The sequence below is a fragment of the Thalassophryne amazonica genome, unplaced genomic scaffold, assembly GCF_902500255.1.
Source record: "Thalassophryne amazonica unplaced genomic scaffold, fThaAma1.1, whole genome shotgun sequence".
Taxonomy (NCBI): Eukaryota; Metazoa; Chordata; class Actinopteri; order Batrachoidiformes; family Batrachoididae; genus Thalassophryne; species Thalassophryne amazonica.
In genome coordinates this window covers 79,672-86,392 of record NW_022986242.1, presented here as the reverse complement: position 1 = coordinate 86,392, position 6,721 = coordinate 79,672, and the positions used below count along the sequence as shown (strand labels likewise).

Here is a 6,721-nt window from a genome sequence, read left to right as displayed (position 1 = left end):
AAGAACAAAGACAGTCAAGTGTGGGTGTGTGAACACCCAGTAACAACAACGGTGGGAATGCCACCTCCACCTCTCACTCAACACGTTGCAGTGGTCTCAGAGGAAAAGGAGCGCCGTCATGCACAGCCTCCACCAAAACGACCGGTTCTCCTGCAAACACTCACACAGATTTATAAATCTCAAAAAAAGGCTGAGAGTAGTACCTCCTATGAAGTATGATATCTCGGCAACGAGGTGGAGATGACGTCTGGTCTTTATGGAGTGAGATGATGTTGAGTAGATGGGTGACAGCTGTCAAGAGGTAATGAGCGACAGCTGTCACCCCCGGCTGTGTCCATGGCTGCAGCGCCCTCTCGTGCCTGAAGCCCGCACTTCAGGCAGGCCGCCCTCTGGTGGTGGGCCAGCAGTACCTCCTCTTCTGGCGGCCCACACAACACTATGCCTTCGTTGTCCGTGTCTGCCGTGTTGGTAAACAGAGCGGCGCTGCGAGACATCTACTCGAATGACGTCACATCCGTCGCAGCGAAAAAGTAGGTCAACTCAGAGGCGGAAAATTCTAATTCTCAGATGGGTAACGAAACGTCTAAATCCTTGTTCAGTGTAATTTTATGGTAAAAAAGGACAATGTGTGGAAAAAGCTTTATTTATTCTTCAAGAATATGTATAAACGTCATAGCGTGGCAGGGACCCTTTAAAGAGTTCGTTATACAAGTAGTCCTGATGGCGTGACTATTTTGAGCTTTTCCTCATGTCTATGGCGATCGTCGGGCTTTAGAGAGAACATCTGATTCTCAGTCACACTCATTTCAAGCAAATAAACATAAATGTCTTCAAACAGCAAAATGTCCTATTCAATAACAAAACTGTGTAAATGATCATCGTTCCTGTGTGCTGTAACGGTGCGCAGGAACAGACATTCATATAATTGTGGCTTTTTTTATTTATTTATAAGGCACACAGTGTTAAGGAGCACATCTAACCAGGAAATTAATGTCACTATATGAGGCACAAAACCTGAGTAAACTGCTTCGTTCAGCCACAGAACAGATGAACATATGTGAGGTGAACATTGAAACATTTGAAAAATAGGTTCACGGTTTATTTATTTACAACACAAACAAGCTAAGAGCTAATGAATGTTTTGCTTTGCACGTGTAACAAAAACCTTCATTAGCTCTTAGAAGCCTGCGTGACAAAGTCTTGAACAGCCGAAATGACCTCCTCGTCTGCGCGTCGCCATGTTGAGAGCCCTGCCCACACTGATTCACGATGAACTCATTAATGGAGTGGAGTGTGGGAGGGCTCAGTGTGTGATGAAAACAGCCTGAACACACCCCTCTCTTCCAGTGCAAAGCACCAGCTAACCCATTAACCCAAGGGTCACCTACCCTGTTCCTGGAGGGCACCTACCCTGCATGTTTTCTAACTCTCCCTGTTCCATTCCCAGGCAATTAATAATATCAGGTGTGCTCAGCCAATCACGAGCTGGAAAACACCACTTTTAAAAGATCAGGTGTGACTTGAGTAGGTAGATGTGGAAAACATGCAGGACAGGTGCCCTCCAGGAACAGGGTTGGTGACCCCTGCACTAACCTAATCTCGGTTCAGGTGCTTATTAAATCATGTTTGGGGACTGCATGGCGGTTCTCCATTAACACACAACATTAAATAAGATGAGAGTTTGACTCAGCGTGAATATTGCAACAGAAATGTCTTAGATCAGTGGTGTCCAAACTATTCCAGAAAGGGCCGAGATGGTGCAGGTTTTCCTTACAGCCACTGACTCCAGCAGGTGATTTGACTGATTAACATCACTTTGGGCAGGTGAGACACTGTCCGTGTTAACACTGGTGATTTTGCTGTGTAGAACTAATGGTAAAGAGAAAAAGAAGTTTTAAAATGCACCTTAAAAGATTAAACTGAAGTGGACTTTCTAATATCAACAGGCAAACTGCTCCATAATGTAGGAACACGGCCAGCAAAGGCTCTAAAACCTGCTGACTTCTTCTAATCCCTGGCACCACAGAGTAAGCTCACATCCCATGACTGCAAACCGTTCAGCAAGAGCTCTTGTACAGGAATCTGTACCTTATCTGTAGTTTTGTATTGGAACTGAAAAAATGTGGATCGGCCCACCTCTAATAAGGACGGAGTCAAAGCCAGTGAAAACAGTACCTTTCCCTTTCTCGTCATGGAGAACCTGATCAACAAGAACATCTGGACTTCCAAGGTTTGAGGCAGCACTTTGGCAGGACAAGAGGTTCTTATGACGAGGTCTTGGACTTGGAAAGGAGCCTAGCAATGACTGCCTATCAGCTCCAGGACTCTTTGTGGCCTGGTATTGTTGTCGTGGAAGCTTGTCATAACCAGCTGAGGTCCTACTGCTGCTGTAGCCCTCTGAAAGCTGGAATGGTGACTTTATGCTGGACCTGCCCTCTGGTTGAGTTTGGGAGGAACATCACAGGTAAACTAAGGGAAAGAGAGAAAAAAAAAAACACTTTCAAAACACAAGCACCTCATCAAAGATGGATAACAGAAGATACACTCAGCATTTCTCAGGAAATGTTTTCAAAGGGAAAACAATCAATAGTGGTGTAACGGTTCATAGCTGATCAATGATCTGTATGGATACACACACTCACCCCCCCCCCCATGGTTCAAACTGCATGTAAACCTTTGATTAATTGTAAGGTTTTCATAAGTCAGATTTCTAACCATGTTGACTTAGTTTTAAAGTGATAACTGCATTAATTTCACTGCAGTCACAGCAAAATCACAGTCTGTGTCGAGGTCAATGCTTCTGACAAAGAACTCTCAAATATTAAAAGGAGCTGAGGATGAAGTGTCCATCATCTCTTCCCTGTGCAGCCGTGAGCCCACTGAACAAAGCGCATGCACAGCCGTGCTGGCAGAAACTCCACAGCCTTGGAAAATAATGAGTATTCCTGATTTTGTCAGGACCACTGACCTGAATGAATTCAGATCAGAGGGTACGACGACTGAATTTATCCTGAAAAGGTTATAAATAAAATTGTTAGGACCCTCTCACCAGACAATGTAGACATCTTCATTTCTTGTAAACCCCCCCCCCCCCCCCCAAAAAAAACCCAACATGAAGGTAGAAACTTAGATCAGCTTTGTTCCTTTTTCCCCCCCAAACTTTTCATTATTTTGACAAAGACTATTGTTATTCAGTAATCCAGCTCATACTGAAATTTAATACAACAACTTAGTATTTTATTTTACAATATTATGTAAAACATTGGACACCTTATCCCCCCCATTCAGGACCACAAGCAAATGTTACTTGTTGTCATTGCTCATAAAGTTCTTGTTTAAGATGGAAAGTAAAGTAGTATTTATCTTTGAAAAAAAAAACCATCCAATCAGAACTGTGGGGTTTGCTATCTGTGACACCCCTAATAATCAGTTTGTCAAAAAATTCAGAAGGACAAAATGTGATCAACTGACATGAGAATTAGAGGAGTGGGTGCAGCTGTATTATCTTGCATGTAGTGTTAAATTGTCAACACTCGTAGTGTCAAAAAAACACTTTTAAATTCAGTCCTAGTCTTTTGTCTAGTTGTCGTCAGATTTAGTCATTCACAATAACTAAATATGCCAAAATATGCCAAACACTATACTGACTGAAAAGTCAATATAGTGTTTGGCACAAAACAAATGTTACCTGACAAAATACACTTTTGTACATGATTGAAGATTTGTGCCGTTTTGCAAGGCTTCCCATCAGATACAATTAGACATCTGGTTTTCGTATAAATCCACAGCACTGTAGGGGTGCAGGTCTTTTGAAACATTTGCTGGATCTAGTTATTCTATTTGCATGTTCAGATTGGCTGGAAATTTGTTAAAGCAAAACAGAACAAAATAAAACCCCAATTCCAATGAAGTTGGGATGTTGTGTGAAATGTAAATAAAAACAGAATACAAAGATTTGCAAATCCTCTTCAACCTATATTCAATTGAATACACCACAAATACAAGATATTTAACGTTCAAACTGGTAAACTTTTTTTGTGCAAATATTTGCTCATTTTCAAATGGAAGCCTGCAACACGTTTCAAAAAAGCTGGGACAGTGGTAGGTTTACCACCCCCAGAACCGTTCATCAAGCAAGTAAAAACCTGGATTCTGGGAATTTCTGTCAAACTTTCACAACTGAACAAGGCTAAAATTAACAGACTTTTAGTCATCTAAAATATGACTCAATAAAAATGGTGTGTGAATGACTAGATATGACAAATTAAAAAGGATACTGACAAAAGAACAAGTCTAATTTAAAAAACAGACAAAATTAACAAGTCCAAGCTCGTCCTTACTTGTTTTTGATTATGTCATTAGACAGTGTAATGTTATCATGCCTTTACATGCACACCTACGGACAATTTTTAAAGTATCCAATCCACCTAACCTGCATGCCTTTGGATGTGGGAGGAAGCTGGAGCACCCAGAGAAAACCCACACAAACTCCACAAAGAAAGGCCAAAGGCGGGAATTGAACCCATGACCTTCTCGCTGCGAGGCAACAGTGCTAACCACCAAGCCACCGTGCTGCCCACCCCTAATATATTAGTACGAAAATCTGAAGGAAAAAACCCCACAAAACACAAAACATTTTTTTACCACAACGTATGACAAACTCACGGCCTGGAGCAGCTATCCTCCATCGTCAAGAAGATAGTCACATTCTGATTCAAACCCTCTGAGGAGAAACTATACCTAGAAAAGACAGTTGCAGACAAACAAAATACAATTATTTTAATCACTTCAATCAATTAGAAATGGCAAATGAAGACCACCTTTAAGATAACAACCTTATTCCAGAGTCCATCTTGATGCAGTCCATATCAAAAGACTGTTCAAATACAGGAGCCTGCAATTGATGTATATCCTTCTGAACTCTTATGACTGCCCTTTCTCATTCATTTATTCAACTAGGTAGCAATGGGTACTGGTGTACCAGACCAGTGTTGTATAGTAACGAAGTAAAAATACTTCACTACTGTACTTAAGTATGTTTTGGGAGACTTTGTACTTTACTTGAGTTTTTTTTTTTAATTCAGCTTACTTTCACTTGTACTTCACTACATTTCCGACCTTAATTGCATACTTCTACTCCGATACATTTTCTATGCACCATGCCTTTACTAGTTACAAAAAACAAACAAACAAAAAAAAAAAACACACACACACACACATGAAAAGTCATGTTTTCACCCACAGACACCACTGATTACTAGTGACTGCAATGAAGTCAGGCTGATTTGTCATGAGTCATGTCCGGTAGGCTTTTTTGCAGTTGTGCACTTGTCAGGAAAATGGTAATTTCTCTACACTGATTACAGACCTGCAGCAGGTTTGTAATCAACTTTTCTGTAGTGCAGCTTTGCTTTGAACCTTGAACCAATCGAAGCAGTGCTTCGATCTACGAATCGTGGATTCATTGATTTATTTCGCTTTATCCGAATTTCCCCCCGCTAAAACCCTGAAGAGCATATGTCTGTGAGTAACATTTAATATTTTTATCTTAAACTGACCTGTTATGGTCTTCTGAAACAGTTGATAGATGTATTTTATAACTTAAACGGGGGCCGATGCTAACGCCTTAGCATTTCTATGGCATTTTCAATGTTAAAGTTAGCATTAAGCTTTTCGCATCAGCACCTTTGTGTTGATTTGTTTTCTGTATAATTAATGGCTCAGCGTTCGTTGTCGTCAGAGTCAAATTGGAATTTGTCAATTAGTAATTTTAAATTTATTTTTATTCATATATTAATAGCAAGAACAATAATAGTCTACATAATAGACAATATTAGTCAATAATAATAGACTAATAATGTCACAATACAATTTTAGAGAAAGAGACAAAAAGAACCTAATGAAATAAACAACAGAAAAGATAAAACCATGTAACAATGAAAATAAATAAATACATATAGAAATAAATGTTTCCTGTGAACACCTAGCGAGTAGCCTACTCTTGTTTAGGTTTTGAAACTTTGTTTCTGAAGTGTTTTTGTGTGATGTGCACAATTTTCAGTATTTTGACTAATAGTACCAGTCATTTACAAGCCTAGATAAACTTTGTAATATAAAAAAAAAAAATTTACTTGTACTTTTACTTTCAATATTTGAGTACATTTAGTTGTACATTACTTGTCATAATTAAGTACAACAAATACTAGATACTTTAAGACTTTTACTTGAGTAGCATTTCAATCAGTGACTTGAACTTCTACCAAAGTAATTTTTTTAATGGGTATCTGTACTTTTACTTAAGTGTGATTTTCCGGTACTTTATACCAGTGATTTTCAACCTTTTTGAGTCGCGGCACCCTTTTTATATTTACAAAATCCTGCGGCACACCACCAACCAAAATAATATTATAATGCTATTACCTCTGCTTTTGCGCAAAACCTAAATATCATTATTATTATTAATAGAAAATCGATACAGAAAACACATTTCGAAAATCCTCAAGCATTTTGCGCTCTTATCTCAAGTAGGGCTGTCACGATTAGGAATTTCTGGAGACGATTGTCAAATAATTGCGATTGACGAATATATTGTCTAATTTTTTTTCTTTTTTTCCCCTTCTTTATATTCTACTATTGTAGTATAAAGTTCAGAGAGAAGTAAAGGCAGCTTCACGTTTCCGTTTTAACGTTCACTTGGGTTAAAATCCTCTCTGCTCCGCGC

The 6,721-nt window shown here is 39.3% G+C and overlaps 1 long non-coding RNA gene across 1 annotated transcript; it reads right to left on the bottom strand.

The window, feature by feature from the left end:
• Positions 1-2,211: 2,211 nt before the first annotated feature.
• LOC117505761 lies at positions 2,212-4,891 on the bottom strand. Its single transcript, XR_004559250.1, has 3 exons — positions 4,836-4,891; positions 4,666-4,740; positions 2,212-2,469 (listed from the first exon to the last, which is right to left on the bottom strand). It is a non-coding gene; the product is annotated as an uncharacterized LOC117505761 (long non-coding RNA).
• Between the last annotated feature and the right edge of the window lie 1,830 nt (positions 4,892-6,721).